This window comes from Papio anubis, chromosome 2 (genome assembly GCF_008728515.1).
Source record: "Papio anubis isolate 15944 chromosome 2, Panubis1.0, whole genome shotgun sequence".
In the NCBI taxonomy this organism is placed as follows: Eukaryota; Metazoa; Chordata; class Mammalia; order Primates; family Cercopithecidae; genus Papio; species Papio anubis.
In genome coordinates, this window is record NC_044977.1 from 114,260,363 (window position 1) to 114,280,967 (window position 20,605).

The window sequence follows — 20,605 nt, forward strand, 5'->3', positions numbered from 1 at the left end:
GCAAATACTTGGAACCAACCCAAATGCCCATCAATGATAGACTGGATAAAGAAAATGTGGCACATATACATCATGGGATATACACTATGCAGACATGAAAAAAGACTCATGAAAAAAGAGTTCATTTCCTTTGCAGGGACATGGATAAAGCTGGAAACCATCATTGTCAGCAAACTAACACAAAAACAGAAAACCAAACACTGCATGTTCTCACTCATAAGTGGGAGTTGAACAATGAGAACACATGGACACAGAGAGGGAAACATCACACACCAGGGCCTGTTGGAGGCTGGGGGCAAGGGGAGGGGTAGCATTAGGAGAAACACCTAATGTAGATGACAGGTTGATGGGTGCAGCAAACCACCATGGCACGTGTATACCTATGAAACAAACCTGCATGTTCTGCACCTGTATTCCAGAACTTGAAGTATAGTAATAATAAAAAGAGAGACTTTGGGGATATGATTAAAGTTAAGGACCTTCATATGGGGAGATTATCCCAGATTATACACATGGGCTCAATCTAATCATACAAGTCCTTAAAAGTGGAAAAGAAACGCATAATGTTGGGTCAAAAAGATGAGACATGAGTAGAACTGTACTTGTTTTTGCTGGAGTTGAAACTGCAGGCAGGTGACCATGAACCAAAGAATGCAGTGGGAAGGACCTTCAGCTACAGACAGGAAGAAAATGGGGATCTCAGTTCTACATCTGCAAGAAGTTGAAATCTGCCAGCAATCCAAATGAATAGGAAACAGATTACCTCCTAGAACCTCCAGCCTGCCTACATTTTTATTTTAGTCTGGTGTGACCTGTGCTAGACTTCTGACCTACAGAACTGTAATAAACTGTTGTTTTAAGCCACTTAGTTTGTTCTACTTTGTTACAGCAGTAATACTAAACTGATATGCAAAGGATGCCCGTACTTCATCAAAATATCAATGTTGTCCATGACAAGCAAAGAACCCAGCTGTAGTTTAATTCAACATCACAGTCCCAACATGTTTTCAAAGGTAAATGTTATGGAATGAAATAATTAATGATCATTAAAAAGCCCCAAATTTTGGCACTGAAAATGATTCCATCTATGTTAATAAAGGCATAAAACAATTGTAATAAATTTCTACCTTATCTCTTCCAATTTGGTTCCTGAATTTTCTAACTCTATGTGCATGGCTGATTATGACAATTCAAAATTCTTTTTCTGAAAATTATGATGCATATATAAACTCGGGCACCTAACTCAAGAGTAGCTTTTAAGGAATTGATTGCCATACGCAATCAATTGAACGTAAACTTATGTCATTGAAGAATGCATATGGGTGGAAAGGTTGTACTAGCAAAATCTAATGAGGAAAATGATGTATTAGAAATACAGAAGAGTGATGGCTTGTTCTGAGTATGTCTCTTAGGTTAGAATAGATTATCTTCTGTTGTAATCTCAATATCCTTTGGTAAGAGTAACTCTGAAAATGTATGTTGGTGCCAAAGCAACATCACTGTGTATTATTTATGTAAATATGTTTCTAAAGTAGTAATCAGAAGACCATGAAATTCTTTAAACATCTGTTAGAATTAGGGAGTGGTAGAAATCTAAATTAGGCTGTTGGAATATTGCAGTATTGCTACCAGATAATAGAAAGTCCATAGGCAATTATATGAAGGGACAATTCTTGAAAAACAGATTCTTGATTTTTTTCTTGGCATACACTTTCTAATTAGTTTTACTTTAGCACCTTTCTTTTTTATAGTTTGCCAAAATGTACTATCTTTTATTCACAGCTTTTGGTCCCAGGATTATTCAACCTAGCTCATAAAAGAAAACAATATTGCATTTCTAAGCATTTGTTCGTAGAATTGGCAAGTTTAGTCGAAAAAAGCTGGAATGACATTAAAACAACACCCTGTCATCTTTCAATCAGTCCTTAGCTGAAGTTAAAATCCCACTCATTCTACATGATCCAGGTAAAGATCTTCTTCCTTAAGGCACTTCACTGCTTCAGGCCTCTGTGGTTTGCTTTTTCCCTAAAAATCCTTAAATGTTTGGCGCCCATAAACACTAAATTGAGTTTTCAGTATTCAATTCACTCATTCATCCAACACTATTTGATTGTCTGCTGGATGCCAGTCATGGGGCTAAGCTCTGTAGATACAAGGATGAAAAGGACTCTGACCACATTCTTAGTATAAGAGGGAAATAAACATGAAAAGTGATAGTTACGGTACAGTCTGATAAGCACTGTCGTAAAAATTGGAAGATTATCACACATTGATAATTATAAAATTATGGAGATGTGTTCTCTCTTTAGCTGTTAGTTAAGTCCCTAAAATGCTTTATGCTTTGTCTCCCTGTATTACCATGCTGATCTGTTCATAATGCCTGTTGTTAATTAAGTCTTCTTGATAAAATGTTTTTCTCTTACTGTGCTCTTCTCTTATTTTTTTTTCTCCATTCTTTCCATTTCGTACTGTGAACAGTGAGAAGGCATTTCTTCTCAGCCCAGTACTACTACTTTGAGTTAGTAGAGGGGAGCGGTTAAAAATTCAGGCTCAGGGTAGAGATTACCTGCATTTGAATCTAGGTCCAGCCACTGGATAGCTTTTTAACATAGGCAAGTCATGCAAACTCACAGTGCCCAAATCTCCTTATCTGCAGAATGATGAGGAACAGCACCTGTTCCACAGTGTTCTTGTTAGGATGAAATGAGATACTGTGTGTAAAGTGCTTGGCATATAATAAGCACTGTGCAAATAGTGGCATTATTATTTGACAGCAGAACAGAGGCCAGACATTTCTTCAGTTTATAATTTAGGACCAAATAGAAATGCTATTAATAAGAAATGTATTGTTTTTATTTTTGATTGCACATGACTGCTAGAGAGCCTCTGTAGCAGAGTGAATAGCTCCTTAGCAAGAACCAAAATGGAGGGTATGGATGAGGCTCAGATCATCACCATCTGGAGAATAGAGACAGTGCCTGAGTCACCAGAAAATCTGTCCCCTGCTCATCCCAGAATCCCCAATCTTTGACTTTTTAAGGGAACATGTGACAGATAATGCCATCTAGAAGGTAAGAAGATCTGCTAAGTGGTAGAATTGAGATTTCAACCTTTGGCTCTCTGACTGTAAAACATGATTTTTCCCCTCCATAAATAAAGTGTGTTCCCAATGGGACAAGGATCCAATGAATGAGTATGTAGGAAAGAGATTTGTACAGAAGATGCTGTGATAAAGTGGTCTTAGCAAGAATTGGGAGCAGACATGGGAGTGTGGGATGTCATCTGTTGTCTAGGGCAATGACGATGTAGAACAGGGACAATATTTCTTAGTAGTGCTGCCATATGCTTAGATACACCCTAAGCTTTGTTGGTATGAAGTAGTCTGTAAGGTGATTGGCTGTTGGTAAAACCACAATCAGTATTGGCCTTTAAATTATACTGTGTTGATATTCAATATTGACTCTGCTGGAGTGTCATATAGATTTGCTTTTTCTTCTCAATGCTGTGGCATGACATTGCCTTAAATTCGAATAGATTATTAGTGTTTTAAAAGAGTGTGTCATTTTATATTCATATTAATGAAATTCTGTTTTTGTTTTTGTTTTTGTTTTTCCTGAGACGGAGTCTCGCTCTGGCGCCCAGGCTGGAGTGCAATGGCCGGATCTCAGCTCACTGCAAGCTCCGCCTCCCGGGTTCACGCCATTCTCCTGCCTCAGCCTCCTGAGTAGCTGGGACTACAGGCGCCCGCCACCTTGCCCGGCTAGTTTTTTGTATTTTTTAGTAGAGGCGGGGTTTCACCATGTTAGCCAGGATGGTCTCGATCTCCTGAATTCGTGATCCGCCCGTCTCGGCCTCCCAAAGTGCTGGGATTACAGGCTTGAGCCACCGCGCCCGGCCTGAAATTCTGATGATGTTAGGATCACACAAAGTTGTCAAGACAAGACAGAATTCATACAATGTGCTTCCTACAATGCTCTTGGCTAAAGGGCTTTCACCACTGGCAGGACCTTGTTACAACAGCCTTACCTTCCTGGATTCCCACAGCCTGGACCCTGAGGGCTGCCACGGAGCCAGGCTCCTGTATGGCATGGGTTTGGGGAAGAAGCCAGACAGGGTTCTTAGCAGGAATATAAATTGTGTGAGGAGTCATAAAAACTAGATAAGGAATGTGTTGTTCAGTAGTTAAAGATGTGCTGGCCTTAGTTTAACTATTTTAAACCCTTAGAAGGATTTGGAAAATGAATTGAGAGCTGGTTTGTTATTTTTGCCCCCATGAGTCTTTCTTTGTTTGTCTTTTTAACAAGCACAACGGCTTTAGAAATCCTGTCTCTAGTGATGTTTACTTCTTTTCTACTTGGGAAACATTCTAAGGCTCACAATGGTACTTGTGGCACCCTAGCACATTTCCCCACCTCTTATCCCCCATCCCTCCCAATATAAAAAGAAAGAAAAGGAAAAGCTACTGACCGCACCTGAGGCTTTGTCAAAACTCTTTGGCACAATTCAGTGCCTGCAAATGTTACAGGAGGATGTGCAGATAGATGCAAAAGGGTGTTTGTCAAATCAAGAGAACACTATTCAACCGAGACGCATTTCCAGCTCTCTGTTATGTGGTTGCCTTGAGAATAATTATGTACAAGCACTGCTTGGATCTTATGGTGACCTGGCTAGGGGAAGAAGATTCTGGGAATAAACAGCAGCTAAGCAGCAACAGAGCTTGCCGTCTGTTTAAATAGTGCTCTGTAAATATCTTCAGGTAGCCTGTCTAAACCCTGGAATTTTATTTTCTTCAGGGCTGCTAACCACCTCTCTGTGCTACCAAACTGTGTAGGAGAAACCTTTGCATTTTGTCTTTTAAAAACCTGCTTTTCACTCCTCCCTACATACAACTACCATCACATTTTTCATGATTATCTCAGACTCTTTTAGCATTTGCATGTGGTTAGTTTTCTTTCGTTATTTACTAGCCTTGAATGAATCTGTAGCCTTTTATATTTTATAGATATTATATAAAACACATCATGTTTGTTTCATAAAGATCTTGTTTTTCAACACTGATGACTGTAGATGCAGTTTTTGCAGCATGCTAAATCTTAATCTCAATTTTGTATTTTCTGGTTAAAATCATCTCTGTAAAACATCAATAAAAGAGAGAAAGCACACTTTTTTTCCAGGTGCTCCCAGGTTGATCTTGTACAGTAGAAAGGTACAAGACTTCACATATATTTATCCAATCTAGAAAAATTTATTACACATCTGATTCTGAGTGAAAATACAGAATTACTATCTTTAACTTTCAGGAAGCAAGGACTATAGTAGCTTTTTTTTGTGTGTGTGCTAATGGAAAATCTCCATTATTCCATAATTTTTGGAGCCTATTGCCAAATTTGGTGGAGCATGAATAGAGCTCTGCTTTTATCTTCCGTGGTGCTTGAATCTTCGCTCTCTTTCTTGGCTTTGGAGAAGTGTACAGTTGTTTTTTCCTTCTTCTTTTCTCAGTCCTTCTCTGAAATTCTTGGATGGCTTGTTTGCCTCTGTTCACTGTTTTATGGCTTTAGAGCTCAATTTTATATCTCCTTCCCTGACATCTCTCATGAGCTCCAGTACCTGGTGGAATTTCCACCTTAGACTTGGCCTGTCTGACATTGGCTGAGCTCACATCTTCCTCACTCCATCTTTCAGCACATTTGTGCCAAAGTTGTTTGGTGCCTCCTTTAGTCAGGCTCCAGAGGGCTTTACTAAGATTTCTATCATTTATCTTGATTGTGCCTGATTTAAAAAATGATTTAAATAATAAGCTCATCTTACTTTTAATTCTAAATCTTCCTGGATGGGTTTGAATTCAAAGTTTTCTTTTGTTTATTCAAAATCCACTGTCTAAAAATTTTCACTTGTGTTGAAGTTTTATGAAAAACTGAAAAGTATGAACAAATTTAAAAATATATACTTTCTACATGCTTAAAAGGGCCTTAGAAGTCATTTGGTAAAATTACTCATTACACAGATGAATAATTCATTGTAGACTGTAGTGAGTTGGGTTTCTAGGCCCTTGGTGAAGCTTTGCTTTTACTAAATATAATGAGAAAAGTATGGTTGTTAATGAATTACATATTCCACATCTCTATGTACATTCATGTTTATTTCTTCATTCATAACATTTTGAATCTTCAGACCTATAAGAGGATCATCTTTTGGGAATTATATGCTTTATATTTGCAAAAGTCTATTTCTAAAAGTCTGACCTGAGTTTCACATAACTTGAGTATATTGCTTTCTTTCAGAGAACATTTGTCTTTGGGCCTCATCACATGTTGTTTCTTGTGTAGAGACCTGTCACATGGCCAGTCTCAAATTATTAGCCAAGTCCAAGTTTTGCAATAACCAACCCATGAATAATGACACAATAATGGGAATTGAGCAGCAATATAAATTATGTTAGATTTAGCAAACCACATGTTATGAACACATTAAAAAAAGAAATACCGTTCCACTTTTAGAATGACCCTATTATGTGATGAAAAAAGAACTGAAGAGAATGTGGGCACTGCTAACTTCTAGAAGTAAGGAAAGTACACTTAGATATGGGCATAATTTTTGGTGAACTGAAATTCCTGTCCTCAAACTAATAAAATTTGATTCATTTCTCTAAATGATCATCTCTAAATAGATCTATACAATACTAAGTACCTACTGGCTTATATGGCTGTAGTTCCTCATAGTTATTTGAAATGAGCCTGTGGTGATGGTTTGAGGCTAATATAATTATTTTCTTCCACTGCGGGCAAGGTATAAATCCTCCAGGACTTCTGAAATGCCCTTTTATACTCCTTTCAGGAAGGTAAAATGATCACTTTATCAAATCCATGTCCGTAGGAATTGCATTTCTATGTATGCTGTTTGATCTTATTAGATCAAATAATTTTCTATGGATCAACTTGTCTCAGTCTTCATTTCTTTTAAGAGGAAGGAATTATAAAGACTATGGTAGGGATATTTCACTTGGTTTGCACACTATTGGTAAAGGATAAATGATAAAAGAGGATATAATCATGACTCATACAAATATAAAATAGATACATGTCAACATTTTTATTTCACTCACTAATTAGTGAAGGAACTGGAACAGTTGTTAAAATTGGTTGCTACAAAGGAGAATTTAAACAGCCAACCAATACACAAGCTCATCAGAAAGGCTGATTTAAATTTGCTTAATAGATGCAAAGCTAGCTTCTTCAACAGTGGGAGAGGGAAGTCTATTGAATTTCCACTGGACAGAGTTTATTTGCATGCCTCTAACCAAGAATTATTTGCATTGCTATCAGTTTTCTGCAGGTTAATGTATACCTCTACAGAATTATAAAATAGCTGAAGACAATGAAAAGCACAAACTTCACAAAATTAGATAACCTTGGGTGTGTTCTAAACAATGCATTGTTTTGCATTAATGACACCCTTAGTCTTTTGGTCTACTTCATTAGCTTTCCCAGTTTTTCCCTACAGATTGCCCTCTTCTTTTGGCTTTAATTTTTTCAATGGTTTTGGGGAAGGTAACACCCAATTTATGTTTCAGAATAATTTTTATTATCTCTGCTTAAGCCTTTTGTTCCCTCGTCTTCAAGTCCAGCTTAGGCAACTAGTCATCAGTGTGTCCTCGCGAAGAGCATATCCCCAAATTGGAAAATAATTCTTCAGGACATCTGAACATAAGTACATTTGGCTTACTTGGTGAAGAAGTTGTCTGAATAGAATAAGACTACATGGAAGGAGGTGAGTGTTCGACATTTTAAAATGCATTTTAAGAAAAATTAATTTTGGGTCTTTTTGCTTACCATATTTATTTGCTGTGTATTTTATTATTATTTTTTGAGACAGGGTCTTGCTCTGTCACTCAGGCTGGAGTGCAGTGGCACAATCATGGCTTACTGCAGCCTCTACCTCCCGGGCTCAAGCAATTCTACCACTTCAGTTTCTTGACTAGCTGGGGCTACAAGAGTGTGCCACCACACCCAGCTAATTTTTTATTTTTTTGCAGAGATAGGGGTCTCACTATGTTGCCCAAGCTGGACTTGAACTCCTAGGTTCAAGCAATCTTCCTACCTTGACCTCCCAAAGTGTTGGGATTATAGGCATGAACCACCATAGTCACCATACACTGCTATGCATTTTAGAGTAGTTAATACAATTGTGACAAATTACAGTGGGAGGTAAATCAATGAATATTGTAAAACATTAGCAAAAATTCAAGGTCATATGGTCCAAACATCTAAACAGTTCTATTGTTACTTCACTAATGAATTAATTCATTTATTCACTAGATCAGAAGCTCGGTAAAGGCAATAACTTCACCTATTTTGTTCCCTATTGCCTCCCCAAAGCCTTGCACAGTGTTGGAGGCATAGTATATTTGTGATACACACTTATCCAGTGAAATTTTAAGAGCAATTTATTAACCACCTACTCTTCATCTGACACTATGATAGGTGCTGGGGGTTAAAAATAAATATATAATATTCATTATGATTAATGTTTTAGAAAAGTTCCTCATCTTTTATTGGATCTTTTCCCTCAAAGGAATTTGTCCTTGATGAGAGAATTTTAGGCATTATGGCAGACTAACTGGAGAACAGTCTGAGTTTTCCCCAAATCACACCACATAGGCAAGTTTCTTTTGAGTGTGTGGTTAATATTATCTCTAGTAGGATCTCCCCAAGCAGTATGCTGGGTGTCATCCACATAGAGACATTGTAGGTTGCTGAGATATAGACCACTGGCTTCAATGGCAGCAGTTCAAGTTCTCCTAGCAACCCTTCACCGTGTTTCTGAGTCTGATCAGAGATTCTTCCTCTTATAGCAGCCTAAGAAGAAGAATCACTATTACCGATTAGTATGTGCCAGAATCTAGGCTAAGCACTTTGTAACTTATATCTCATTTAATCCTTATACCTACCCTGTGGAGTAGGTGAGAAGTTAAGGATTATTATTTCATTAATGCAGCTAGTGAGTGGCAGGGTTAGGACATGATTTGAGGTCTGCCTGAAGTCAAAGGCCATACGCTTTGAACTGTGTAGCCTCAATATCTAGAACTGATGTGATGAGAATATGGCTGAGTCTGTGTTGAGTGTTTTTGGGTCTGCATGAGTGGATGTGGGAGAAGCAGGTTTCTTTTTTCTTCATTCATGATGCAATAAAGACAAAATGTGCATTATCCATTTTTGCTCTGCTGTAGACTTCTCTCCATCTAGGCTCCTGTTGAAAAATTACATAGTGACTCTGACAATTGAATCAAGACTTCTATTAAGACCCCAGAGAGGTCAGCCTTTCATACAATGGCATTTCGACCTTCTCTTCCACCCTCAGCCTGAAGAGTTCTGAAATAGCTGCTGTCTGCCCATAAGTCATCCTTCAAACCTTTGTATTTACAGGACAACTTGGCATTTTTCTTCTCTTCATCTTTCAAAATTTCCAATACCCTTAACATTTGATTTTTTCTCTCAGAATTTACTTCTCTGAAAATGTCTACATTTTGGCTTTCTTTAGTTTCGTTTCCAATTTTGAACTCAGTGTGCTCCTCTGAAATCATTTCCCTCCTTCTAATTAACCTGACTCCATTACATACACATTCCCTATTCTTAGCTTCATTGTATCATCTACATAAATTACTAAAGTTATTTCAGCTTTATCTCAGACCTCCTTTAACACCTACTCTTCAGAATTCTTGGTTTCTTGCCATTATCCCTGATTAGCCTCAAATCTCTCTCTCTCTCTTTTTTTTTTTTTTTTTTTTTTGAGACAGAGTCTCTCTCTGTCGCCCAGGCTGGAGTGCAGTGGCACGATCTCTGCTCACTGCAACCTCTGCCTCCTGAGTTCAAGCGATTCTCCTACCTCGGCCTCCCGAGTAGCTGGGATTACAGGCACATGCCACCATGCCCAGCTAATTTTTGTATTTTTATGGTAGAGACGGGGTTTCAACATGTTGGCCAGGCTGGTCTCGAATTCCTGACCTTGTGATCCACCCGCCTCAGCCTCCCAAAGTGCTGGGATTAGAGGCATGAGCCACCACACCCCCAAATTCTTTTGATTGTCTCTTTCTAACATCCCAACTAATGTGAACTGAGAGGAAAAAAAAAGAAAAAAGAATGTGTGGAAAACTAGAATAAATTCTATAAAGATTTACATAGTCATTTAGTTTTTATAAACAGACTCTACTCAACTTTGTTGGTCTAAGTTCTAAAAGGTACCTTTGGGGTAAAAAATAACTACATAGCATATTATAGCAAAATAACTATGTTTTAAGAGTTTAATTTTCAATTTTTATTTGATCTGTGACTATTTCAATGTAATGGTTTATGTATGCTCCTTTTCTTTTAACTTTTTTTTTTTTTGTAGAAAATTTCAAAAATATACAAAAATAGGATAGAATTAACAGCCATGTAGCTGTCACTTAGTTTTAACTATTTAGAACTCATGACCAATCTCATTCCATCTACTTCCTCCCTCCTCCTGAAGTGTTTGGAAACAAATTCCAGACATCATATCATTTTATATAAGTATTTCAGTATGTATTGCTAAAGGAAAAGCAATACTTTGGGAAAAATCATAACTGCAACTAAACATTTTCTTAAAGATCATCAAGTAATAGCCAATGTTCTAATGTCCTCGTCTTATTTATTTTACAGTTTGTTTGCTTCAATCAAAATCAAGTTCATGAATTGAATGGGTTGTTATATTTTGGGTCTTTTTAATATGTAGACTCTCACTCATCTCTTTATTGCCATCAATTCATTTGTTGAAGAAGTCAAATTATTTGTTTTATGGTGTTTCCAACAGTTTGGATGTTGTTGATTGTATCCCTGTGGTGTGTTAAATGTATTGCTTTAGCATTTATATTTTCTGTAAATTGGTGATCTGATTCAGATCACCTTAACCAGATTCAGGTTTGACTTCTTGGGAAGGTTACTTCATAGGCAGTATTGTGGACTTTCATCAGGAGGTAGCACAATGGCTGGTTATCTCTCTTTTTATGATGTTAGTGACCATTGGTTTTCACATCCTAGATTCACAGAGCAACCAAATAAAGATGATTGAGTGAATGGCTAAAGAAATAAATATGTTCGAATCCGTACTCATCTCATGTCTTTCCCGATGTAAGTATAGAAATTAAGATTATTCAAAGATCATAATAAGTTTTACCTCCTCCAAATAAATATTATTTTTTTCAATAAAGTTTCCAAGGACCTAGATAATTTAGGATTATCTTGTCCAATGAGACCTTGGAATATTTGTGTTTGGAGTCACTGTGGAAGACATATGCACATATTTTAGAAAACTGAGGAGCAAGCTGGCATTCTCTAGATAAGATTAAAGAACACGGCTAGATGTATACTTTTCCAGGTGAGGGAGGGAAATGATCTGGGCACACACAAAATAAGCTGTTAACAATGATTATCACTGGTGAGAATGAGTGGCGGAGATGGGAAAGTTTGTCATTTTATTTTGTACCTGTCTATTGTTTGAACTTTCTCCATGATTATCTAGATGGGATCACGTTCATTTCGATTTTCTTCCTTGTATTTATATAGTTAAAAATGTAGTAAATGCTAAATAAATGAATGAGTAATTAATTAAATTAGAAAGCTATTTAAGACACTTGTCTGGATGGAGATGCTTCCCATTCTTTTTTTTTTTTTTTTTTTGAGATGGAGTCTGACTCTGTCACCCAGGCTGGAGTGCAGTAGCTCGACCTCGGCTCACTGCAAGCTCCACCTCCTGGGTTCACGCCATTCTCCTGCCTCAGCCTCCTGAGTAGCTGGGACTACAGGCGCCGCCACCACATCCGGCTAATTTTTTGTATTTTTAGTAGAGACGGGGTTTCGCCGTGTTAGCCAGGATGGTCTCGATCTCCTGACTTCCTGATCCACCCGCCTCGGCCTCCCAAAGTGCTGGGACTACAGGCGTGAGCCACTGCGCCCAGCCGATGCTTCCCATTCTTAAGGAACTTACCTGGTTGGAGAAAAAAAAACAAAACTAGGACATAGCACTTATGTTTATCAGCATACTTACTGCACGTATACTAGGCACTGGGGGTGTTACAAGAGAAAAGATCATATTTCTTTTTAAGATTTCCCATAGGACTTTCATCAACTCTACTGTGTAGGAGAAGCGATCAATCATCAGGCCTCTGCCCATGCCCCCGAGCACATTGCCTATAGGCTCTGAAAGCCCCAAGATCTCAACTGGCTTCCTGTAAGCCTCTGTACCAGCTGCCTTGCACCCTAACCTAACTTGAAGGCATCCTGCCCCAGGCTGCTTCTCTCCCACTGCAATTCTCGTCTGCACTGCTCTCTTTGCTTTGTACAACTCCGGACTCTCTGGAACCTCTGAACATTGCTTTTTACCTCTTGTTTTAATTAAACCAGCTTCCCCAGTGGCATGACTCTCCTTTTTGATCTCCTTAAGGGACAGGTTGATTTTCTTCTTTGGTAATATTCCCCTTCAGACGCTTGAGGCGCCTTCAAACTATAAACTTATACACGATAATTTTTCTTCTCTCTTAGAAAAAGGATAAATTTATAATGGCTCTGTTAACTAAGGTTTTTAATAAGCTACACCAATATTAATGTGTACCCTTTTCCTGGAAGATATATTTTACTTACAGAAAAGAATGAAATATGCATTTTCAAAATTTTTGTAAGAATTTTCCAGCCCCAAATCATTCTGGTTGGAGGTTTAATGTGGGACCTGACCAGTGAGCCCATTTCAAATAAAGTAGGGAGCTGTGACTCCCCTCACTGCACATAAGAACTTACGTCCCAGGAGAAGAAAGGGGCAAGGACCAGCACAGCTCTTAAAGCTGGTGGAACCCATCCTCAGTACCACTTTCCACAGGGCATTGGGTTAGGAAAAAAGTCTAGATCTGCTCAGACAGCTGAAAAGAAAAAGGAGAAAAAGAAACCTAACAAGCAGAGTGCTAAAATCGATGTGCCCAATGTGAGAAAACAATAAAAGTACATCCCTTGTGAATTTATTTAGTTTCCAATAACAGAAAGTTCACCTAAAAGACTGATGTAAGTAGGCATTTATTCTGCTTATGAAACAAAACATCCAGAAGTGAGATTTTTCTGATATCAGTTCAGTTGCTCAAGTTATCATCAGAGATTACATTGATTTCTCCTCTTTTGTTCTGCTACCTTACTTTGTTGATCATATAAATATACATGTTTGCTGCATCTTTATCACAAGATGTGCCAGATATTTTGTCCACATTGACAGAAGAAAGAGGAAGCACATCCAATCATTCTCAACCTCTCTCTTCAGGAAGACAAAAGTCACCAACTTCCTCAAGCAAATGTTGCTTTATGCCTCATTGGCTCAAGCTGCATTCTCTTGGCACCCTCAGATGTAAGAGAAGCTGGGAGGCCAGGGAGCAGTCATTGTCTCACCTGAGACTGGATGTGTGGCAACATTAGGCAGTGATCTGTTAGCAAGGAACAAGCTGTGAAGCGAGGGTGGCAGGTGGAATTACAGGTAGGCAACTATGAAAGACGGCAGAATCTGTTTGATACCTAGGCCTTTTGGAATCCTGGAGTGTCTGTCCTCACTACTTGTTTTAAAAAATCTCAAACAAAGCTCAGACTGGAGTATGAAGTCACTGATTTTCACACGTGCCTAAGATTATTTGACACTGAGGATTTTGGGGATATGTGAAAAGCAAATCCTAGGTCCAAATAAACTCCCTTGTGTTGAGCTGGGAGGTGCCTTTTCCTGGGAACTGTGGAGAAAGATGATCCTAGGTCCAAATAAACTCCCTTGTGTTGAGTTGGGAGGTGCCTTTTCTTGGGAACTGTGGAGAAAGATGATGTAGTGAGTTAAAGTTTATTTTTTTCTCTTTTTGGCACTGTCTATCCCAAATGCCTGTCTCTTCTTTTCATGGGAGTATGGTAGGAAAAGTAACTCACTCATATCTTATCAATTATAACTATAAACTTTATTTTTTATATATGTGAGTTAATTTTTCTAGTTTTGTCTGTGATTCTGAAGAAAAACCTGTGATCTTGGAATCTTTTACTTTATGCAAACATAAAAGAGGCTAATTTAGCTACAGTTGTGTTTATAGAGATCAAGGGTAAAAATGGTTTTGTGGAAAAGATGACTCATAAACATAATTTAAAAAACTCAATTGATAACATAAAGTACCTAAGTTTAAAACATAAAGTTATCTTTTAAAGATTCTAATTGAAAGACAAATGGGTGCTAGCTAGTCCAGGAAAAGATGAAGAAGCTTGTTTGAAAGATTAGGTGGTTGTAATCTTTATTATTTCCAAGATGCATTTCCACTGAGTGGGCTAAAAAATCCTATTATGAGTTCCATCCTCTGTATTAGAACATTTTAAAACAAACCTGCCAAGATGAGGGGAAATTCCCTTTTATTTGCCAGGATCTAATTAATGAATTGGGGGTTTTGGAAAGCAGTGAAACATGCATTCACAGCTCTAAGAGATAGAAATCAGTTAAAAGATTTGTTTTCCATCCAAATTCTTCCATAAGTTTGGAGCTAATATGATACAGTCTTCCAAAATCTAGATCATTGACAGGATGTCCAATCACAGCTGTTTTTATTTGAAATATTGAAATGTGTAGGAGTTTCTTTATGAAATATTTGAAGCAGTAAGCATACATATATTTTCTTGACTTAAATAATAAAAAATTTCTAGAACATTATATAAGTTAATTTCTATTCCTTGTTTTGAGTCAAATAAGTTATGTCTTGGGATAAAACAGGGCCTTTGTTGGGAGCTAGGCTTGCTTTTTTTTTTTTTTCTTGAGATGGAGTCTCCCTTTGTTGCCCAGGCTGGAGTGCAGTGGCACGATCTTGGCTCACTGCAACCTCTGCCTCCTGGGTTCAAGCGATTCTCCTGCTTCAGCCTCCCTGAGTAGCTGGGACTACAGGCACATGCCACCATGCCCAGTTAATTTTTTTTTTTTTTTTTTTGGATTTTTAGTAGAGACGAGGTTTCATCATGTTGGCCAAGCGGGTCTTGAAGTCTTGACCTCAGGTGATCCTCCTACCTTGGCCTCCCAAAGTGCTGGGATTACAGGTGTGAGCCACCACTCCTGGCCAGGCTTGCTCATCCTTATTGCACATTTCTCTGCACACCCATATGCCTCCACCCAAGTGAAAAACCCATGCCCTTGAGAGGCTTGTGACTCTGGCATATTCTCTACGTCTCTGCATTGTTGTCATCCTTGAACACTCAGATGCCATTTGTTGAAGTCTTCAGCAATAAACTCACAGATGTCATGTGCATGTCCTGTCCTGTCATAATCCTAGCTCCAACTCTCTGACCATTCAGTCCTATAATACAAATGACTTTGACCTACCTCTGCCTCACGTCTGTCAGTGTTCAGTCCACTTCAGTCCACACATGCTTTACAACACTTTGAGACTTTTAGGCTCCCCTCACTCTGAAATCCTCTCTTGGCACCTGTGGCACTTTCTAGCTTTTTTCCTGTTCTCTGGATGGGTCTTCTTAGTCTTTTTTAAAGCTCCTAATTCTCCATGCCTCCCTTGAATCTTGTTTCTCAGGCTTCAGTCTGTGTGTTTTCCTTAGGCCAGCTCATCCTTCGCATGGCTTCAATTAGCACCTGATGAAAACAAAAATCTACAGCTGCAGTTCAGTACTCATCCTTGAACTCTAGGACCCTATCAAACTTCATCCTGGGTCTCTCAATTTGAAAGTCTAATCTCAAACTCCCCATGTACCTCCTGCACTCATTGCCTTCACCTTCCACACCACCATTTTGCCATTGACCACTTTACAGCTCTGGCTCCTGTTTTCCATGTCTCAGTGTTGGCATCTGGTTGCCCAAGCTATAAATCCAGACTTTTTCTTTCACCCTTTCCTTTCCTCCTCATTTCCTCTATAAAAAATCAATCTGGTCCTATGAATTCTCCTTTTAAAATGTATCCATAACAGCTCTCAAATGTGCTTATTGCTTTCTGTTCTTGCATTACGCATTTATAGGTGACTACTTCAATAGTTCTTGCTGCTTTCATCTTCCCTTTTTCTACTCCAAAAAGTAACTATAGCAATTAGTTTACTCCCTTTTGATAGTGCCCCAATTTTTTCTTTCTTTTTTTTTATTATTATACTTTAAGTTCTAGGGTACATGTGCACAACATGCAGGTTTGTTACATATGTATACATGTGCCACATTGGTGTGCTGCACCCATTAAGTCATCATTTACCTTAGGTGTATCTCCTAATACTATCCCTCCCCCCTCCCCCCTCCCCACAATACGACCCAGTATGCGATGTTCCCCTTCCTGTGTCCAAGTGATCTCATTGTTCAATTCTCACCTATGAGTGAGAACATGCAGTATTTGGTTTTCTGTTCTTGCGATAGTTTGCTGAGAATGATGGTTTCCAGCTGCATCCATGTCTCTACAAAGGACATGAACTCATCCATTTTTATGGCTGCATAGTATTCCATGGTGTATATGTGCCATATTTTCTTAATCCAGTCTGTCACTGATGGATATTCGGGTTGATTCCAAGTCTTTGCTATTGTGAATAGTGCTGCAATAAACATACGTGTGCATGTGTCTTTATAGCAGCATGATTTATAATCCTTTGGGTATATCCCCAGTAATGGGATGGCTGGATCAAATGGTATTTCTAGTTCTAGATCCTTGAGGAATCGCCACACTGTTTTCCATAATGGTTGAACTAGTTTACAATCCCACCAACAGTGTAAAAGTGTTCCTATTTCTCCATATCCTCTCCAGCACTTGTTGTTTCCTGACTTTTTAATGATTGCCATTCTAACTGGTGTGAGATGGTATCTCACTGTGGTTTTGATTTGCATTTCTCTGATGGCCAGTGATGATGAGCATTTTTTCATGTGTCTGTTGGCTGTATGAATGTCTTCTTTTGAGAAGTGTCTGTCCATAACTTTTGCCCACTTTTTGATGGGGTTGTTTGTTTTTTTCTTGTAAATTTGTTTGAGTTCTTTATGGGTTCTGGATATTAGCCCTTTGTCAGATGAGTAGATTGCAAAAATTTTCTCCCATTCCTTAGGTTGCCTGTTCACTCTGATGGTAGTTTCTTTTGCTGTGCAGAAGCTCTTTAGTTTAATGAGATCGCATTTGTCAATTTTGGCTTTTGCTGCTGTTGCTTTTGGTGTTTTAGACATGAAGTCCTTGCCCACGCCTATGTCCTGAATGGTATTACCTAGGTTTTCTTCTAGAGTTTTTATGGTTTTAGGCCTAACATTTAAGTCTCTAATCAATCTTGAATTAATTTTCGTATAAGGAGTAAGGAAAGGATCCAGTTTCAGCTTTCTACTTATGACTAGCCAATTTTCCCAGCACCATTTATTAAATAGGGAATCCTTTCCCCATTTCTTGTTTTTCTCAGGTTTGTCAAAGATCAGATGGCTGTAGATGTGTGGTATTATTTCCGAGGGCTCTGTTCTGTTCCATTGGTCTATATGTCTGTTTTGGTACCAGTACCACGCTGTTTTGGTTACTGTGGCCTTGTAGTATAGTTTGAAGTCAGGTAGTGTGATGCTTCCACTTTTGTTCTTTTGGCTTAGGATTGTCTTGGCAATGTGGGGTCTTTTTTGGTTCCATATGAACTTTAAAGCCGTTTTTTCCAATTCTGTGAAGAAAGTCATTGGTAGCTTAATGGGAATGGCATTGAATCTATAAATTACCTTGGACAGAATGGCCATTTTCACGATATTGATTCTTCCTATCCATGAGCATGGTATGTTTTTCCATTTGTTTGTGTCCTCTTTTATTTCACTGAGCAGTGGTTTGTAGTTCTCCTTGAAGAGGTCCTTTACATCCCTTGTAAGTTGGATTCCTAGGTATTTTATTTTCTTTGAAGCTATTGTGAATGGGAGTTCAATCACGATTTGGCTCTCTGTTTGTCTGTTACTGGTTTATAAGAATGCTTGTGATTTTTGCACATTGATTTTGTATCCTGAGACTTTGCTGAAGTTGCTTATCAGTTTAAGGAGATTTTGGGCTGAGACAATGGGGTTTTCTAAGTATACAATCATGTCGTCTGCAAACAGGGACAATTTGATTTCCCTTTTCCTAACTGAATACCCTTGATTTCTTTCTCTTGCCTGATTGCCCTAGCCAGAACTTCCAACACTATGTTGAATAGGAGTGGTGAGAGAGGGCATCCCTGTCTTGTGCCAGTTTTCAAAGGAAATTTTTCCAGATTTTGCCCATTCAGTATGATATTGTCTGTGGGTTTTGTCATAAATTGCTCTTATTATTTTGGGATACATTCTATCAATATCGAATTTATTGAGAGTTTTTAACATGAAGGGCTCTTGAATTTGGTCAAAGCCTTTTCTGCATCTATTGAGAAAGTCATGGGGTTTTTGTCTTTGGTTCTGTTTATATGCTGGATTACATTTATTGATTTGTGTTTGTTGAACCAGCCTTGCACCCCAGGGATGAAGCCCACTTGATCATGGTGGATAAGCTTTTTGATGTGCTGCTGGATTTGGTTTGCCAGTATTTTATTGAGGATTTTTGCATCGACGTTCATCAGTGATCGGTCTAAAATTCTCTTTTTTTGTTGTATTTCTGTCAGGCTTTGGTATCAGGATGATGTTGGCCTCGTAAAATGAGTTAGGGAGGATTCCCTCATTTTCTGTTGATTGGAATAATTTCAGAAGGAATGGTACCAACTCCTCCTTGTACCCCTGGTAGAATTCGGCTGTGAATCTGTCTGGTCCTGGACTTTTTGGTTGGTAGATTATTAATTATTGCCTCAATTTCAGAGCCTGCTATTGGTCTATTCAGGGATTCAACTTCTTCCTGGTTTAGTCTTAGGAGAGTGTAAGTGTCCAGGCAATTATCCATTTCTTCTAGGTTTTCTAGTTTATTTGCTTTTATAGTATTGTTTACAGTATTCTCTGATGGTAGTTTGTATTTCTGTGGGGTCGGTGGTGATATCCCCTTTATCATTTTTTATTGCATCTATTTGATTCTTTTCTCTTTTCTTCTTTATTAGTCTTGCTAGCAGTCTATCAATTTTGTTGATCTTTTCAAAAAACCAACTTCTGGATTCATTGATGTTTTGGAGGGTGTTTTGTGTCTCTATCTCCTTCAGTTCTGCTCTGATCTTAGTTATATCTTGCCTTCTGCTAGCTTTTGAATGTGTTTGCTCTTGCTTCTCTAGTTCCTTTAATTGTGATGTTAGAGTGTCAATTTTAGATCTTTCCAGCTTTCTCTTGTGGGCATTTAGTGCTATAAATTTCTCTCTACACACTGCTTCAAATGTGTCCCAGAGATTCTGGTATGTTGTATCTTTGTTCTCATTGGTTTCAAAGAACATCTTTATTTCTGCCTTCATTTCATTATGTACCCAGTAGTCATTCAGGAGCAGGTTATTCAGTTTCCATGTAGTTGAGCGGTTTTGATTTTCTTAGTCCTGAGTTCTAGTTTGATTGCACTGTGGTCTGAGAGACAGTTTGTTATAATTTCTGTTCTTTTATATTTGCTGAGGATTGCTTTACTTGCAACTATGTGGTCAATTTTGGAATAAGTGTGATGTGGTGCTGAGAAGAATGTATATTCTCTTGATTTGGGGTGGAGGGTTCTGTTGATGTCTATTAGGTCTGCTTGCTGCAGAGTTGAGTTCAATTCCTGAATATCCTTGTTAACTTTCTGTCTCATTGATCTGTCTAATGTTGACAGTGGGGTGTTGAAGTCTCCCATTATTATTGTATGGGAGTCTAAGTCTCTTTGTAAGTCTCTAAGGACTTGCTTTATGAATCTGGGTGCTCATGTGTTGGGTGTATATATATTTAGGATAGTTAGCTCTTCATGATGAATTGATCCCTTTACCATTATGTAATGAATGGCCTTCTTTGTCTCTTTTGATCTTTGATGGTTTAAAGTCTGTTTTATCAGACACTAGGATTGCAACCCCTGCTTTTTTTGTTCTCCATTTGCTTGGTAGGTCTTCCTCCATCCCTTTATTTTGAGCCTATGTGTGGCTCTGCATGTGAGATGGATCTCCTGAATACAGCAAACTGATGGGTCTTGACTCTTTATCCAATTTGCCAGTCTGTGTCTTTTAATTGGACTATTTAGTCCATTTACATTTAAGGTTAATATTGTTATGTGTGAACTTGATCCTGTCATTATGATATTAACTGGTTATTTTGCTCAGTAGTTGATGCAGTTTCTTTCTAGAATTGACGGACTTTACATTTTGGCATGTTTTTGCAATGGCTGGTACCTGTTGTTCTTTTCCATGTTTAGTGCTTCCTTCAGGATCTCTCGTAGGGCCAGCCTGGTGGTGACAAAATCTCTAAGCATTTGCTTATCTGTAAAGGATTTTATTTCTCCTTCACTTATGAAACTTAGTTTGGCTGGATATGAAATTCTGGTTTGAAAATTCTTTTCTTTAAGAATGTTGAATATTGGCCCCCACTCTCTTCTGGCTTATAGAGTTTCTGCCGAGAGATCTGCTGTTAGTCTGATGGGCTTCCCTTTGTGGGTAACCCGACCTTTCTCTCTGGCTACCCTTAAGATTTTTTCCTCCATTTCAACTTTGGTGAATCTGACAATTAT

General features: G+C 38.3%; 1 long non-coding RNA gene across 2 annotated transcripts in view; it reads left to right on the top strand.

Annotated features, from left to right (window-relative positions):
* The first annotated feature begins 368 nt into the window (after nucleotides 1–368).
* LOC103882176 overlaps nucleotides 369–20,605 on the top strand; it is a 48,452-nt gene continuing 28,215 nt past the window's right edge. For both annotated transcript variants that reach the window (XR_002520472.1, XR_002520473.1), the window contains exons 1-4: nucleotides 369–1,013; nucleotides 1,783–1,965; nucleotides 7,620–7,767; nucleotides 11,055–11,144. This is a non-coding gene — a long non-coding RNA (uncharacterized LOC103882176). The remainder of the gene's footprint in view (nucleotides 1,014–1,782; nucleotides 1,966–7,619; nucleotides 7,768–11,054; nucleotides 11,145–20,605) is intronic.